The sequence below is a fragment of the Mustela putorius genome, unplaced genomic scaffold (genome assembly GCF_011764305.1).
Source record: "Mustela putorius furo isolate JIRA1106 unplaced genomic scaffold, ASM1176430v1.1 tig00003834_pilon_pilon_pilon, whole genome shotgun sequence".
Lineage (NCBI taxonomy): Eukaryota > Metazoa > Chordata > Mammalia > Carnivora > Mustelidae > Mustela > Mustela putorius.
Genome location: NW_025421987.1, coordinates 10,565,269 through 10,582,753, shown reverse-complemented (window position 1 = coordinate 10,582,753; position 17,485 = coordinate 10,565,269). Strand labels below are relative to the sequence as shown.

The 17,485-nt window shown below is 36.0% G+C and overlaps 1 protein-coding gene across 8 annotated transcripts in view; it reads left to right on the top strand.

Annotated features, from left to right (window-relative positions):
• The window catches only part of ROBO1 (roundabout guidance receptor 1), a 1,168,989-nt gene that overhangs the window by 810,117 nt on the left and 341,387 nt on the right, over positions 1 to 17,485 (top strand). The window lies entirely within an intron of this gene.

Here is a 17,485-nt window from a genome sequence, read left to right as displayed (position 1 = left end):
TCCTTCTATTTCTTGTGAAGATTAGAACCTCTTCTAATGCTGTGCTTTTTTTTTTTTGTCTTCCCATGCATGGTCAGAGAAATCTGCATCCACCTCCAAAAATTCACGTACACTTTCGAAGTGCATCCTGGACAGACTAAGAACACCTCTTTTTTGTTCTTCTTTTACAAAAGGTTTTACTTCTACCCTTGTGTTAACGGGATTCCAAAGAACAGGGCTGTATTCTGGATACCAGGGATCTTTAATTTATTGTCAACCTGAATCAAATATTTTCAATCTGTTGACTAGTTTTCCTTTGTTTGGAAGATGGGAGGGTTGACAGATTTATCTGTTCTTATTCTAGCTTTAACATGGTATATTAACCTCATTTTATGGATGAAGAAACTGACCCAATAACCAAGAATGGAGAGGTAGAAATTTATGAGCCTAGGAGAAAAGCCCAAGTATTCTGATATGAATCCAATCTATTCTTTTCTCCCAAGTGCCATGTGGAACCAAAGGTTTTTTTTTTTTTTTTTAAGATTTATTTATTTATTTTAGAGAGGCAGAGAGAACATGAGTGGGGGAGCAAGGGGAGAAGGAAGGGGATTGAGAGAATTTCAAGCAGACTTCCCGCTGAGCACAGAGCCTGGTTCTGGGCTCTGTCCCAGGACCCTGAGATCATGACCCGAGCCAAAATCAATAGTCCACCCCTTCATTGACTGACTCACCCAGGTTCCCCCAAAGTATTATTTTCTTACATTAACTTGAGAGTTAAAAAATAAATCTTTGTGTTTGTGATGTTTATTCTTATACGAGGCAAATTCTTGGACAATGGTACTCTTTAAAGTGCAGTTTAGAGGCTAAATGTCCAATTTTTGGAGCTATGTGGATCTGAATATCAGATAGTACCTGTTAAATTTTGGATGATTACTTAAGTTCTGTGCCTCAATTTCCTCATCTATAAATCATGGATCCTAAGAACGCCCACTTAGGGATATTTTGGGGGCTGTGAGAATTAATGTAGCTAATGAGTTCACTGAATACCTCTTAGCTATTGTTCTATTCGGACATTCAAGATTAATGAGATAATTATAAAGACCTTAGCCCTGTCCTTTTGAGACTTTCTGAGAAAGTACCATTTGATTTTTACTAAACTCTTCAACACAGCTGCAGAGCTAAGAAACTATCGAGAACCAAGTCAAACCAAGTAAAGATTCTGTAGGTTGTACAAGATGGTGGTGTCACTCTGACCATCTCCTATGCATCTCATGTCCCTTAATCATTTTGATTCATCTTTTTCTTTTCAAAATCTTTTTCATATGCAAAATCTGCATCTCTTACTGTTCTGTAGGATTTTCATACTCTTTTTTTTTTTTGGGTGTAAGGTTTGCAAAGAGACATGAACATCTTTAATCTCAAAGGCCATGAGAGTACTGTTCATATATGTATGATGGTTATAACTCAAAGAAGGGGCTTGCTGTAGATTATAGTCAAGATGCTGTTCTGTGTAGCATGAAAGAAAAGTTTTATGAAGTGAAATGGAAACCCTAGGAATTGGCATGAGCTCCATTTCAGTTATGCATGTGAACATAGAGTGCGTTGCAATGGTTAGAGTGAAGCAAAAGTAAAACACTAGAAATCATGGTCTGCTCATACTCTGCCAAGAGAAAAGTTTATGAAGAGAAAAGCCAGGAAAAATAATTTATTCCTTGAGTATTTTCTTTATTATTATTTATTCATTTACTTTTCTTATTCTATAAACTCATTTTAGTTATGCAAGTCAAAGTAATCATTTAAAATTTATATATGCATATCTATTTACAGATAGATATGTATATGTATATCTGTTTGCATTTGCAGACATTTTAAGAGCGTTACATTTATGATTAGATAACTTTTAAAATGACTTTTTATATACAAATATAATATGTATATATTTGTATATTTTTAATAAAGATTTTTTTATTTGTAAGAGAAAGTGAGTAAGAGAGCATGAGCAGACAGAGGAGAAGCAGGCTCCCCACTGCTCAGAGGGGTTCCTGACGTGAGGCTTGGCCCCAGGACTCTGGGGTCATGACCCGAGCTGAAAGCAGACACCCACCCAACTGAGCTACCCAGGCGCCCCATGTATTTATTTTTTTAGAGCAGTTTTATGTTCAAGGCCAAACTGAAGGGAAGTTGCAGAGATTTCTCATATACTTTCTGCTTCTACAAACACATAGATTCCCCCATTATCAATATTTTCCACCAGATTGGTACATTTGTTACAACTGATGGACCTACACTGATAACATCGTAGTCACGCAAAGTCCATGCGTAACAAGAACATCCAGAAATTTACCTTTAATGTAATGCTGTGTTTTCTGTGTATTAAATATCAACTAGTATATTGGCACAAATCTGTTGTTTTACATGGTATACTTGCGAGGTCTTTAGACGCTATGTGTCACTTGCTGAAGACAGGTGAATTTACAAAACTTGTAGCACATCTGTAATATACCTTTGTGGCTGATTTCATGTTGTTGCTTCTCTTTGCACTTATGAGCTAAGTATATACTGTCTGTTTTCAGCTTGATCTACAGTCTTAGGCCTAGGTACAGAGTAATTGCTCAGTAAGCATTCATTGACTTGAAATAATTTTGCTTTTGTGCATACCTTTGGATTAGTTTCTTCTGGACCTCTGCCATTTACTAGTTGTCATTCTTGTGGTTTTATTTATTTATTTATTTATTTATTTTTTAAAGATTTTATTTATTTGACAGACAACAAGAAAGGGAATACAGGCAGGGGGAGTGGGATAGGGAGAAGCAGGCTTCCTGCTCAGCTGGGAGCCCCATGCCTGGCTCAATCCCAGGACCCTGACCTGAGCCGAAGGCAGAGGCTTAAGCACTCAACCACCCACGTGCCCCCATTTTCCTGGTTTTAGAATTAAACCAGGTAAAGAATACAAACAGGTAGAGGAAGGTTTCCTCTTTGCATTGGATTTCTGTCTGTATTCCCACATGGGGTAGATTATTCTATATTTGTATTAAAACTAAAAACATCAAATCTGACAGTAATAAGCCAATTCCTTTCCTTCATATACTTTATCTCACAGCCAGCTTTTTTCTTATTTGTCTAATGAGTTGACCAGGAACTGACTCTTTTTCTGTCCATGTTTATCTACAATGTAATGCATTCTGTCTTAAAAAAAAGAAAAGGAAAGTTTGTATCTTAAAACAATTTGAATATACTTTTTATTTCATTTGATTAGTGATTTTGGCACCAAGTCACTATGTTGGATAGTGTGGGTAAGATTTTTGTTTTTAATCTGCATTTTTAAGGACAAAGGTGTCCACTGCCCTCATTTACCTGGAAATGATTGAGGGCGGATTTTCATTAGTAAATTTGGGAAGGCCACAGTTAAACCAGGTTGAGCTAGTCAACCCAAGAGAGGATTTCTGTATTTAAAAAGAATGAATCCCCCCCCTCCGCCTGCCTCTCTGCCTACTTGTGATCTCTCGCTCTCTGTCAAATAAATGGATAAAATCTTAAAAAAAAAAAAAAAAGAATGAATTAATTTCATTTTACTAGTTTTTGTCTACATCAATAAACTAGAAATACGTGGGTTTTCCCATATACTTTCATTGGGAAGTTGTGTTCAAAAAAAGAGATATTGCTGTTTTCACACTGAGGATACCTGTTGGAAAGCAGTATTTGGGACTTGGTCCTAAACTGATCCCGTATATCTGATTATCTAACACATCAAAATTTAGAATTATTTATGCTTCCATTTGATATGTATAAACAGTAAGTTGTTGGGCTAATGGATAAATAAAAATTAAAATTTGAAGATTTTTTTAATGAACAGCATTAAAGTTATTTTGAGGATTAACAAATGTTTGAAGGTATGTGTTAGTTTAAAATCCCTTAAGGAAAATAGTCAAAATGAAAATGGGGGATTTCACTAACCATCAGTATTTTAGGAAGTTTTAATCAGTGTGAACCAAATTGAAGGTACAATTAAACATAATTTAAAAGGTAATATAACTGAGAATATGACATTAAAGAAAAATCAGATATTTAATGGCATACTCATATCTAAAATTTCCAAATTTATACCTTAAAGGATTATAGAAAAATTTAAAGTATTTTAGTAGGACAATAATATCCAAGTGACAAAGAACTTTAAGTTACAAATAAAAAAAAAAGAAATTTATCATTTTTAACAAGGTATCAAAACTTTTGAAATTATTGCAGTTTTTTTAAAAAGACATCTTTAGAACAATTTATTTTTGAATATATGTACCAATTCTTAAAATTTTTTAAGCAGATGGTCCCCAAATTCCATGACTAAAATGTTATATTAAAGACATAATTTAAAACATGGATAAGGTTGTATACTGAAAGTAATGATGCTGAACTTGAGCTTTTAATAATCCTTAAAATTTGAGAATAAATAAACTTCTACAAGGAAGTTCAGTTACTTGTAACGCATGTGTAAGATATATTGTTCATGCATTTAAAAATGTATTTTTCACAAATTATTGGTGAAAGGAAAGTGTTTAAAATAAGTAAAAAGTAGTCATAGTATATTTCATGTGTAAAAATTGGTAGAATTACACTGGAAAGAAAGATGTTAAAATCCTAGCCTTGGTATTCTCTGTAAGTATATAGAAGTATAAATAAGTATTTAATTATTTATTTTACTTCACACTTTTCACATTTTTGTAAGACATATCTTGCTACCTGTTTTGATTTGTAATAATTTTATGTATTTTTATTTCTAAAAGTAATTCGTAGAAGGAAGCCATAACATATTTTTCTGCTGATTTTGAGGTGCTTATTTATAGTGTAAGTTATCAGTTGAGTAAAGTTGAAATAGTAGCTCAAGTTAAGCTAAGTTATGCTTCCTACCCCTAGAGTAGAATTTGAAATTTTCTTATTTCTTGACTCATTTTACAATGGGAGAATATATGAATATATTGTATTTCCTATTCTCTTTGAATAGCATATTCTTTTTTTTTTAAATTTTATTTATTTATTTGATAGGCAGAGATCACAAGTAGGCAGAGAGGCAGGCAGTGAGAGAGGGAAGCAGGCTCTCTGCTGAGCAGGAAGCCCTATACGGGCCTTGATCCCAAGACCTTGAGATCATGACCTGAGCCAAAGACAGAGGCTCAACCCACTGACCCACCCAAGCGCCCCTGAATAACATATTCTTGAAAGTATACGTTAGTTATGTTTATTTTTAATTTTTAAAATATGTTTGAGAGACCAGGATATAAACATAAACTCTAGAGTCAAATTACCTGAGACCATGGCCCACATCTCTCATAAATTACGTATGTGAACTCAGGTGAATTACCTCTTTGCTGGCTTTCAATTTTGTCACCTGTAAGAGGAGGTTAATCATAATATTACAGTTACTCATTTATTTTCTTGTGGTAAGAATTTAGTGACTTAATGTATTTAAAACGTTTAGAAAAATGTGTGATGCTTAGTAAGTGCCATATAACTATGCTGGTATTAGCGGTGTTTGGAATATTTAAGAAAGGGTACAATTTCAGAATGCTCACCGTGAGAGATAGGAATCCCAATAGTTCTCTACTTCAGTAGTTCTCAAAGTGTAGTGTGTATTAAACATGGTGTGCCTGTAAAGTACCAGTTACAAATCCTTAGACTCAAAGAATATGATCAAATAGGTCAGGGACCTATTAACTATAATTTTAGCCTCATGCCTGGTCTTTCTAAAGCAGAGAAATAAAGAACTCTTTGAAACTAGAGAAACCTCATAAATATATAGAGAAGGATCACGTGTTTAGAGACATTGCTTTCAGTTGTTTTCATATTTTTAAAAAGTGTTTAAAGGTTACTTATTGAATGGGTTATTTTTTTAAAAGATTAGTTTATTTGAGAGAGGGAGAACATAAGTGGGGCGAGGTGCAGAGGGAGACGCAGGCTCTCCGCTGAGCAGGGAGCCTGATGCAGGACTCCGTCCCCAGACTCCAGGATCATGACCTCAGCTTAAGGCAGACGCTTAACCCATTGAGCTACCCCAGTGCCCTTGAATGGGTTATTATTCCAGTTTGTCATGCCTGTGCCTGATGCTTAAAGATTTATTTTGATGAGCCTATATTTGCCTCTGAAAACACCTACATGCAATTTTATGCATACATGTAGTACATAAAATACTTTTTCAAAGGAGAATTACTCTTACTTTTTTCAAAAAAAGTGTAGTATATAAATATAGTTCTTTAAAAAAAAAAGGTCTTGTTTATTTGAGAAAGAGCATGATCCAGGTTGGGGGTAGAGGAGGGGGAGAAGCAGAAAGAATGGGAAAAGTAGACTCCCCCCTGAGCAGGGAGCCCTGCTTGGGACTCAGTCCCAGGACCCTGGGCTCATGACCCGAACAGAAGGCAGATATTTCCCTGACTGAGCCACCCAGGTGCCCCATAGATACAGTTCTTGAATTAATAAAAAATCAACCAAACAAAAATCAAACTTCTACTTCAGGGGCCCCTCTCTCGGTTCTTGTTTCAGACAGCTAAGGCAACACCCGTTTTATTGAGATAGTCCACCAGTTATTACAGCCAGAGTAGGAAAGATATAAGCATATTTTGTTAATGTAACTAGGGGCTAATTTAATATTAATAGAGGGTCTCCGAATTGCTAAGAATGGTCAAATGTGAAGTGAAAAATTTAAGGTTTAACTAACATACTTTCCCTGGGCACCATAGACCAGGTATTACCTTGTTGTTGTAATGGTATGGAATATAAATAAAATTATTGAGTCTTTTTGCTTTTGAAAGCCATTCATTGGTTTAAATCCATTTCCAGTCTCTGAACTCCTGCAGATCACACAGGGCCTAATGAAGCAGCTATGAGTTCAGGGTTTATGGCCCCTCTTCATTTAATGTCGTTCACATTTTTGCTTTTCCAGGAAAGTTTGTTTTTGATCAAAGATGTTTGCTTCCACACACTCTGTGTTGCATGCCATTTTGCATGTGCAAATATTTCCAATTTATGTACTGTGTTTCTGTGTGCCCACAAAAGTAGTTTAATGTTGTCTAAGAGGTTTGTCAATACACGTACTTGTTCAATTGCACAGTGTTGTCTATCATTCACATTAACTTTGCATCTTTACTAACTGAAGAGAGAGGCAGCCAGAGAGAGAGAGGAGCAGAGAGCTACCACTGTTTGTGTCTGTACTCTTGTATCGCCTGTATGTAGCACAGACCTGGTACAATGTGAGTGATTAGAACATATTTGTTAAGTGAATAAATGAATACTGAAGAGTTAGCCAGAATTTTATTTTCTGATTTTTATTTTCTCCTTATTTTTTTTTAAAGATTTTATTTATTTATTTGACAGAGAGAGAGATCACAAGTAGGCAGAGAGGCAGGCAGAGAGAGAGAGGAGGAGGAAGCAGGCTCCCCACAGAGCAGAGAGCCCAATGCAGGACTCGATTCCAAGACCCTGGAATCCTGACCTGAGTGGAAGGCAGAGGCTTTAACCCACTGAGCCACCCAGGTGCCCCAGATTTCCTCCATATTTTTCAAAAAATTTTGGTTGGCTTTCAAACTTTTGAAACAAAAATATTTTATTATGAAAATAACACCAGGGGCGCCTGGGTGGCTCAGCGGGTTAAAGCCTCTGCCTTCGGCTCAGGTCATGATCCCAGGGTTCTGGGATCGAGCCCTGCGTCGGGCTCTCTGCTCAGCGGGGAAGCCTGCTTCCTGCTCTCTCTCTCTCTCTCTCTCTCTCTGCCTGCCTCTCCGCCTACTTGTGATCTCTGTCAAATAAATAAATAAAATCTTTAAAAAAAAAAAAAAAGAAAAGAAAAAAACACCAGACTAGAGAGCCTTAGAAGGGGAAAAAAAAAAAGCCATCCATTTTTCCATGGTCCCTGAGAAATCAACATTAAGATTTTGGTTTTTTGATCTTTTTTTCTAGCTCTCTTTCTCTCTATCTTTTCCCTTCAGTTTTTCTTCTACTAGAATGGTATAACTTACATCTCTGTTAATGAGTACACATGATATTCTCAAGGTTTCAGTGGCCTTAGAATTAATTGACTTTGAGTGGACCTAAAGTCTGTGTGTCCCAGTGCCATCCAGGAGGCCTGGACTCTCTGAGCCCCTTTCATCTGTGGGTGTCTGCTCCCTAGAAGCAGAAGTAAGGATCGATCTTACTTTCTCTTGAACTCAGGGCTATGCTGACTCCAACCATGGGTGTTTGCCCATCCTGTGTTCCAAACTATTTATAAATACACATGAAATCTCCCATCATTTTCTTTCTTTCCATTATCTGTTTATTCATTCAACAAATGTTTATCAAGCACCTGTGTGTCAGGGGCTATTGTAGGCACTGGAGATGTATAAGCATTTCAGTACTTACATAACTACTTAGTAACTAAACTGAGTATTTAAGTATTATAAGTGCTTTCTAAGCAAAATTAACTATTACTCCTTCCCTTTGAAATTAAACCACCATCCAAATAATGACTTAAGGTATTATATTTCTCTTTTAAGTTGTATTAACATACAGAATGATAAATACATATAGATATCATGTGGTCACAATTAAAGAGAAATGTAAAATTTCAGGAAAAAGCGACATTATAACTCTATTCCAAAAACAATAAGAAAAGAAAAAAATAAGCGAAACTTACTTTCAGAAGGAAAGAAACAGAGAAAGCAACAATCCCAAATCAGAGAGAGGGGGTGGGGGGAAAGGATGCTTTTTAGAGTTAGGAGGGTTTTTTTTTTTTTTTTTAATTTCTTATCTTTTGGCATCACAGGTTGTATAGGTTGATATTTCATGTATGGTGGAGTTTTCCATTAGATCAACCACACATATTGCTTTGTTTTGCACTTATGGATTATTTACTTATCCTCTTAGAAAAGAGAGACCACTGAGTAGATTTTAAGTTAGCATTTGGAATACCCTGTAAGTCTCCATATCTTGTAAGTCAGGTGATAGAGTCAGCCCCTCCTTATCCATTGTCAGGGCGCCCTGTAGAGTCTATAAGATCTAAATCCAAGATACAATGAGAAGGAAACCGGGTAAGTACAGGGGAGGTAAAAATGACAGTTTGCCAATATATACACAAGTTCTGTAGAAGATCTTGTTCATGTCAGAAGTACTAAGTTTAAAAATAAGTGAAGTTGACTGCATTCCTACAGGGATTTCTCAGTAAGCCTTTAAAAGGCTATTTTAAGTATTTTGTTTTCCAAAAGTGTAGTTATCTTTAGATAATTATCCTTAAAATTACAATTCTATACTCCGTCTCAAAGACATTAATAACTCATCTAGATTCAAGGGTTCTCTAAATATAGTTTAAGTATGACTAACTAATTTAAGATGTAAAGTCAAATCCTAATGTTTAGTACTTTAATTGATTTGGTTATTTGTGCAGTAAATTATATCTATAATGTGCAGATTCTATAAAAATCTAATGCAAGTCTTTAGAGAAAGGATTGATAAATAGTACTTTACGTAATAATTTTAAAAACTTCATGTGGTTGTGGTTAACAAATTATATTGTATCCCTATTTGTTTTTATATACTTTTGATTTATGACTTAAAAACATGATTTTAAACACAAAATCAAGATTAATTTCAGGATAAATTTTTTTCCCTTGAAAATTTAAATTCAGGATAGAGGAAGTTTGGTACGCAAGGTTTTTTTATTTTTTGTTTTTGGTTTTGTTTTGTTTTGTTTTTTACAGTTACAAGGGTACTGTTGAGTTGTAATTTCAATAAGAAAGTCTGTGTTCTGTATATTAAGGTTTATAGTTGGCTCAGATTTATAACCATCTGTAATTTCCATAATATATATTTGAAAAGGGAGATATAGATTAATGTTGATTGCAATTCATGTAATTTGTCCTAATGTCAAAAATCCAATATTAGGATGAAATTTGCTCCCCTAGCAATAAAAAAAACATTCACAGGACCACCAAAATACTGTTTTTCACAGTTCAAAATATTGTTCAAAATTCATCATCTGTGAAAATTGGTTCTAGTAGCTGAAATAAGTTATAAATAAGTTATTATATTTTCAGTCCTTAGGGTCCATTAAGATAGGCATTAGGAAATAAAGGATTATTTGTGAATTTTAATTCCTTAGTGTATCTATAGAAAGTTGTTTTGAAATGTAATTCGGCACAATTACAAACTTGATCAATAGGACGAACCCACAGAATTTTTATATTTGTAATGGAAAGGAAGAGAAAGATAATAAGACTATCCATGCAGTAATATTTTAAAATGCATTGGTGTGTCTTTCAGATTTTGAAAGTACTACATTTAATCAATGGATATGTATGGGATATTTTCCACAAGGAACAAAACTGCTTTATTACAGATGGCTTTGGAGAGACTCACTCACTGATGATTCTTAGTAAAACAAGAAGTTGAGTAGGCTCAGAGCTCTGGAATTCTCAACGAAGACTAGATTCTTGCTTAGTTTATAACTTTCTTACAAATTAAGAAAAACAAAACAAAAACCCAGTAACTGATTTGTAGTTAGTAGGGATCCTAATATAATTCCAGGAGAAGTTGGAGAGGAAAATCATAAAATTAAACAATGGTGCTTATGCCAACTTCCAACTATTACATCAGTGGTTCCAATCAGGGGCCACTGTAATATTTTATGTGCCAGGGATTATGATAACCTATAAAATATAGATATTATTTTTATACTCATTTTATAGATGAAGAAATGACCATCAGAGAAGTTAAGGAATTTACCTGAGTTTACACAGCTAACAAGTAGCAGAGCTTGGATTTGAATGTAGGCACACTGAATCCATTCTCTAGGATCGGACATACTTTCCCCCAAGTGCTTCATTAGTCTTTTTTTTTTTTCCTTTTCCTCTCATCTATGCTGTTTCTTCTTGGTGAACTTAAGGTAGTTCAGATCAAGGATTTTATTTCATATTTCTTTGTGTTGCTGATGCTCAGCACAATTCTTAATGCAATATATGTTCACTATAGACGTAGACCAATGAGTAGGAGAGTGAGAAAATTTGGATTTTAAGATACGCAAATATTTTTGTTTGACATTTTACAGAAGGTAGAGATCTCCTATTTGTATATTGATTGGAAATTTTACCTCAAGGGCAAAAGGAAGCATGAACTCAGCTAACCAGCTTCAACCCTACAACCCATTTAGGTACAGCTCAGAAAGAAGTCCTGCCTGGTTTGAGTCCGCTGAGGCAATTCCTGCTGCTAATGCCTTAGTAGCTTCTGCAATATTTGGGTCCCGTGACAGAAAAGTCTATTCTAGTTAGACTCCATATTATTAAAAATGGGGGTGGAAGGCGGAGAGCAAGCAATATTGCTTTTAAAATTTCTCTTTTTCTACTGTCAGTCTTCCTCATACCTTTTGGGACACAGCCAGATGATATTAGATTCTATAGGAATATTACAAAAACCCCAGGGATTCACTTCTAGAATTCCATCTGGACAGTTTTGATAATCGTTTGAGATAACAGATACTATCATTGACCCTCAACTACTTTTGGGGATTATTCTAAATTTTGGCTAAGAACCCCTCCTCCCATCTTTAGGGGGAATTAAAATGGTAGGAAATTAGGCTGAAACAAAGTAGCTAAAGGAAATGGCATAGTTGTTTTAAAGTGTTCTGTTTCCCTTGTGTTCCTCTGCTCTGTATAAGTTCAGGTGAAGCTATGTATTTTCCTGTGGTATGGTCTGTTTTTATACTTATTCTGATAATATGTGAGTCTTTGGGAAATGTGTGTGATTCAGTAGAGGGGATTTAAGTCTACTCTGCACGCAGGGAGTAATTAATGGAGGCTGTCTTCTTATTTTTAACAAATATCTCCTTGTAGGATGAAGTTCTGACAGGAAAATTACAGGATTGGTGCCCCTGCTAGAGTTTATGTTAATATTGGAGGCTGTATGCTCCTTAAAATGTAAATGGAGCTTAAATAAAAAGGTTAAGAGGCAAGGTTCTTTTAAGAATATAGGTGTTCTTTTACAAATACAGGTTTGTGGGGAAGACAGATATACCTCCCCACCCCCCACGTAGGACAGATGTCACCAATTGTCTATTAATATTCATTGTGCATCTGTCAGCTCCTCTCTGAACTTTTTACTCTCATGCTTTTAGTAATTTTACAAGCATTTCTGTGCTGCAAGATGTTTTCATATGATATATGAGACAAATGGATATTTTAATCATTGAATGTTTTCTAATTTTAACCTGCCAAAGAATATGAAAGAGAAATTCAGATCAAAATAAGGCTTTGTTAATAAAATAAATACTGTTTCACTCAATCTACTAAGAAACAGACTTGAAAACATAAACAAAACCCTGAGACCAACGTTACTGCCATGGTAGGGGGAAGAAAAAGAGTTGCATCATATATATAACAAAAGAATAAAATTATATACATGTGTGTTTTGTAATACCTCAATAGAATATTACCAAGATCTGTCTCTTAAATGGTTGGTTGCTTGTGTGTCTAAAAACATGGTGTTTTCAAGGGGGGGATAGTTTGTAGCCAACTAGGAGTTTGGTTTCCTCATTATAAATCTCACGTGACTTTGATATATTTCCTTGACATACTTAGCACTTACGTGTATATCTTTTTCCAGCTGTGGGTGTGTAAATATTTAGATAATTCAGTCACTCATGTTTATATTTTATCTTCCAACTGGGCAGTTGTTGAGGGAATTCTGCCCTGCCCCTTTTTTTGATGCTGACTGTGCATAAAGTCAACTGTGTTCTCTTCCCAAAGTTCTACCAGGATTCGTGCTGAGGACAGCTGCTGTGATCATCCTTGTTCCCTGTTAAAGCCTCACTCTGCCCATCGCTTTCTTCTTTGACCCTCTCTTCTTTGTTACTTTTCTGTTTCCCATGCAGAGTTTGGTTGAAATCAGGAAGTTGGTCTTACTAAGGGTAATAAAAACCTGACATCTTATAACATAAAAATTAGTACGTAAAAACAAATTGTTATAACCAGAATGGTGGTTGTCAGGTGGCTTACAGAAACTCAGAATTTATGATGGAAGAGAGAAGGCTTTTTATGAATGAGTCAATATTAGAGAGAAGCTATGTGACCCAGAGGAGACGAACACCACCTGCTCTAGGGAGGAGGACTGTATGTAATCTATACTCTTCGGAGAGTCATGGGTGCTGTTCCCTATATGATCTTGGCATAGCTCAAGTTTCCCTTTGAGAAAGTGCATCAACAATTATTGATAGAAGATGGGAGACTTTTCCTTCAAAGTATGATTATGGAAAAACTTCGGGAACCAGTGATACTGAATTTTTTATAGATTTTGTTTTGTTTTGTTTTTATTTTTTTTAAGATTAATTATTTAATTTATTTATTTGAGAGAGAGAGAGACAGCGCATGAGTAGGAGGAGAGTCAGAGGGAGAAATAGACTCCCCACCGAGCAGGGAGCCCGATGTGGGACTCCACGATTATGACCTAAGGCGAAGGCAGTTGCTTAACCAACTGAGCCATGCAGGTGCCCTATGTTTTTATTGTAAGTAATCTCTACACCCAATATGGGGCTGGAACTCAACTCTGAGATCAAGAGTCTCATGTTCCACCATCTGAGCCAGCCAGGTGCCCCAGTGATCCTGAATTTTAGCTGCATAAAGAGTTGCATAGGAATTGAGGTTCTCAGTATTAAAAACTGACATTCTAAGCTATTTACTAAAAAATTCAAGTTCGTAATTAGAGAAGATGACACAGTATAAGACAAGCTTTATACCTCCTTTCGTTCATTATCAAATTCTTTACCAAGTAAAAGGAGTATGAAATCATGAGGTTTACAGTCAGGTTTTCTCTGTATGCATAGGGAAGGAACAACAGATGCCCCTAGGTTTGACTGCTTTTTGTTTTTATAATCCACAATTTAAAGATAAGCAGTCAAAATGAACACTTGAAGCGTTGGAAAGAAGAACAGACAAAGCATGTTTCGCTCTGGGTTTTAACGAAAGGTTTTGAATTGGACTCGAGTTGAATCTGAGCTCTGCCACCTTCTCGCTGAATGACAGCTAAGAGTCTTACTTCCCCCATATGGACACCAGATATAACAACACCCACCTCATAAAGATGTTGTTGTGATGAAGGGGATGATGGATAATTAATGTTAGTTTTCTCTTTCTCTTTCCTTTCTGCTTAGACTTGATAATAAAGAATAATTTATTATAGTGTTTCTGGAAAAGGTGATTGCCATTTATAATTTTTATTGGGGAGGTTAACCAATTACTCATTATAAATACTACTCAGGAATTGGACATTTCCTTTTCTGAAAGTTATGCAGTATGAAGAATTTGAGATTTCTATGTTTTTTGTTAGGATTTTCAAATGCACAAGCTCTGTATTCAAATGACTTTTTTTTTTTTTTTTTTTTACTAAACCTATTCATTTCTTCAGATCATTATATGCTAACAGAGTGTATTTTCTCTGGAAGTGTGTTCCTCAGAAGCAAAGTTCAGTGGGATATCCTGGAAAAAGAAAACTGAAGAGTTCAGTAGCCAAAAAAGTTTGAGAAAGGCTGCACAGGGTACCTTTCTGTTGGCGTATCATAGTGTGCTTTTAGCAAGACAGAAGACCCTGAGAACTACAACTCCTTTTTTGAGCAGTTAGGCATTAACAATCTGAGGAAAGAGTATTTCACGTAGCCTGACAATTTAGCCTTTAGTAATGTAGATGCCATTTTTATTGCTGAGATTCTTTTACCGAATACTGCTGTACAAACATTCTGGTGAAAGCTTAGGCCTGAGTTTTCCATTCCCAAAAGTCATGCTAGCTCCGGTACAGCTATAGGGAACTGCTGGTTAGGAATAGAGAGAGTCTTGAGCTTCACTGTATGTTAATGGCATCTGGGTGATCTCCAGGTTCTGTAATTGGCCATTACTTCCTCTGTATACTCCCTGGACAGTTTTATTCTTTCCCATGGTTTCAGTCTCCAGCTTGATTCTCATCTGTGGTTCCAGCTGAGATTTTTTTCTGAGGTTAAACTTGGATATTCAGTTGGCAACTTGTCATCTCCACTTGGAAAAATCAAGAAGTACCTCAAGCCCTCCATGTCTCAGACTGAATCAATCATCTCGTCTGTGCTTCCTCTCAACAAATTTCACTCTTTGAGTTTGCACCTTCATTGGGACTGTCATTCACCCACTGCTCAGATCACAAACTTGGAATCCTCTGCCTTGTTCTTCTTGTCCATCCTGTGCACTTTCCATTTCGTTTTCATCCCGCATTGCCAGTGCGGCAATGACAGTCAGATCCTGTTGATTTTATAACTAAATCTCGAGATTCTTTCCTCTGTTTTCCTTTCTGTCTGGCAAGGTCCCAAGTTTTCAGAATTTATTGTTTAAAGTGTACAAAAGTTTCTCGACCAATTACCTCCTGATTTAGCCCACTGTAGAGTCCACTGTCATACCACCAATGGTGAGCTCTTCAGAACCAAGCATGGAGGCACCTGGGTAGCTCAGTGGGTTAAAGCCTCTGCCTTTGGCTCAGGTCATGATCTCGGGGTTCTGGGATTGAGCCCCACATTGGGCTCTCTTCTCAGCAGGGAGCCTGCTTCTCCCTTCTCCCTCTCTGCCTGCTTCTCTGCCTACTTCTGATCTCCGTCTGTCAAATAAATAAAATCTTTAAAAAAAAAAGAAAAAAACCAAGCATGACTCTGCCCATGCCTCACTTAAGATATTTCAATATTCTGTTGCTTTCAGGTAAGTTGTAGAACTTTGACTTGATCTACAACGTTCATCCCATTATTGCTTCTTCAGGCACAAACTTTCTTTGACAGTTGTGCCTCTAGTGAAATCATCTCCTTTCTTTTATTGTTTACTCAGTTTTCAAGACTCATCTCAAATTTTATGTCTCAGGATGCCTACTCTCCCCTGTTCAGGCTGTCTTAAATGTCCTTTCCCCATAGCAAAGTTTCCCCATTGCAAACTGTGCATCCCTATTTCTTATCTGAAATGGACTTTCAGAATTTAAAATAATGAGTGCTTTAATTAAACAGCTATTACCTCAGTAGTTGCTCCTCATTAGCGTCCACCTTTGGTAATTATAGCTAAAGTCAAGGCAGGCCACATATATTTTATTCTTTGAAATTGTATAACATTTGTGATTGAGTAATCTAAAATCTAATTAAAATTTCATTTGACTTCAGTATAGCCTTTGTGAGAAAGTATGAGTTTCTCAGTTATTTTTCCCCCATGTTGCCGGTTTATTTCTTCCTTCTTTAGTGGTTGGTTTCATTTAAAGACTTTATAGTATGTTGTATACTGTGCATTGAATTAAAGCTGTTTCTCAATATTTCAGGTTGTAAAACTATTACTTAAGATTTCAGATGACAGTTTTCTTTACTTCACGGTCAATATAACTGAATGCTCTTTAAATTTTATCATTCATCTGTTTATTTCATTCATTAAGAAAAAAGGTTAATTGTAGTAGTTACAAATTAGAGATTTATAAATCAGTCCATGCAGAGTTTACAGTCTAGGAAAGGTTGAAGATAATGCACATTGATTATCATTTAAAAAATAAAATCTTTTAATGTCTTTCTATAGAATATGTGATTAAGTTTCAGATCATTCTACTCAAATAGATCTTCCCCATTAGGACTTAATTCATTTTTTCATTTTTTTCTAACGCCTGTACCATGCTCACACTCTGCCAAGCATAAGAGAAGCAACCATGAGCAAAATCAGACCCATAGATCTTACAGAGCAATGGGAAATACAGGATTCCATGCATCAAACAAAAAAAATGAGATTGCAATTCTGATCATTCTTACCAAAATGTAGCTGTGTAGGGCTATTTAGGTCTATAAACAGAGCACTTAACGTTTTTTGAAAGACCAGGGAGGGCAGAGATTTAAAAGGAAAGTGGATGTTAACTACCTTGAGATCATTTCAAGCACAAGCCCCTGTGGCCCATGTAGGCCTGTGGCAGGAGGAAGCGTGTTGTATTTGTGAACTAGTGCAAGCTGAGGTGAAGAAAGCAGAGAAAGGAGTGGAATGGGAAAAGTCTGGAGAGCTAGACAGGGGAATGAACACACTCTTGTAGATCTTGTTAAGGACTTTATCTTAAGAGCCACGAGTATATTTTAAGAGCCACTGAAGTAGGGGAGAACCCAGATTGTATTTGCATTTCAAAGCCTTCTTCTGGCTACAGTGAAGTGAAGCGGTTTAAGAGATTTCCTAAATCCGGGTGGGAATTGATAGTAGTTTGACCTGGGTTGGTAGCTGGCTGTAGAGATGGAGATGAGGAGACTGATTTGAGAAATATCGGGAAGGAGGAGGACAAAGATGGGGAGGTGTCAAGGAAGCCCGGTTTCTACTTTGCATTATTCATTGAGATTGGATGGCTAGATAGGAACGAGGTTTGGGGCTCAATTAAATTAAGCCTTGGGCTGTTGCATTTGAGAAATCTTTTTAAGAAATTTACATGTTAAATTTATCCACAGCAGCAGTATGGCAGGAATATTAAAAAAAAGACGAATCTTGATCCCTGTTTT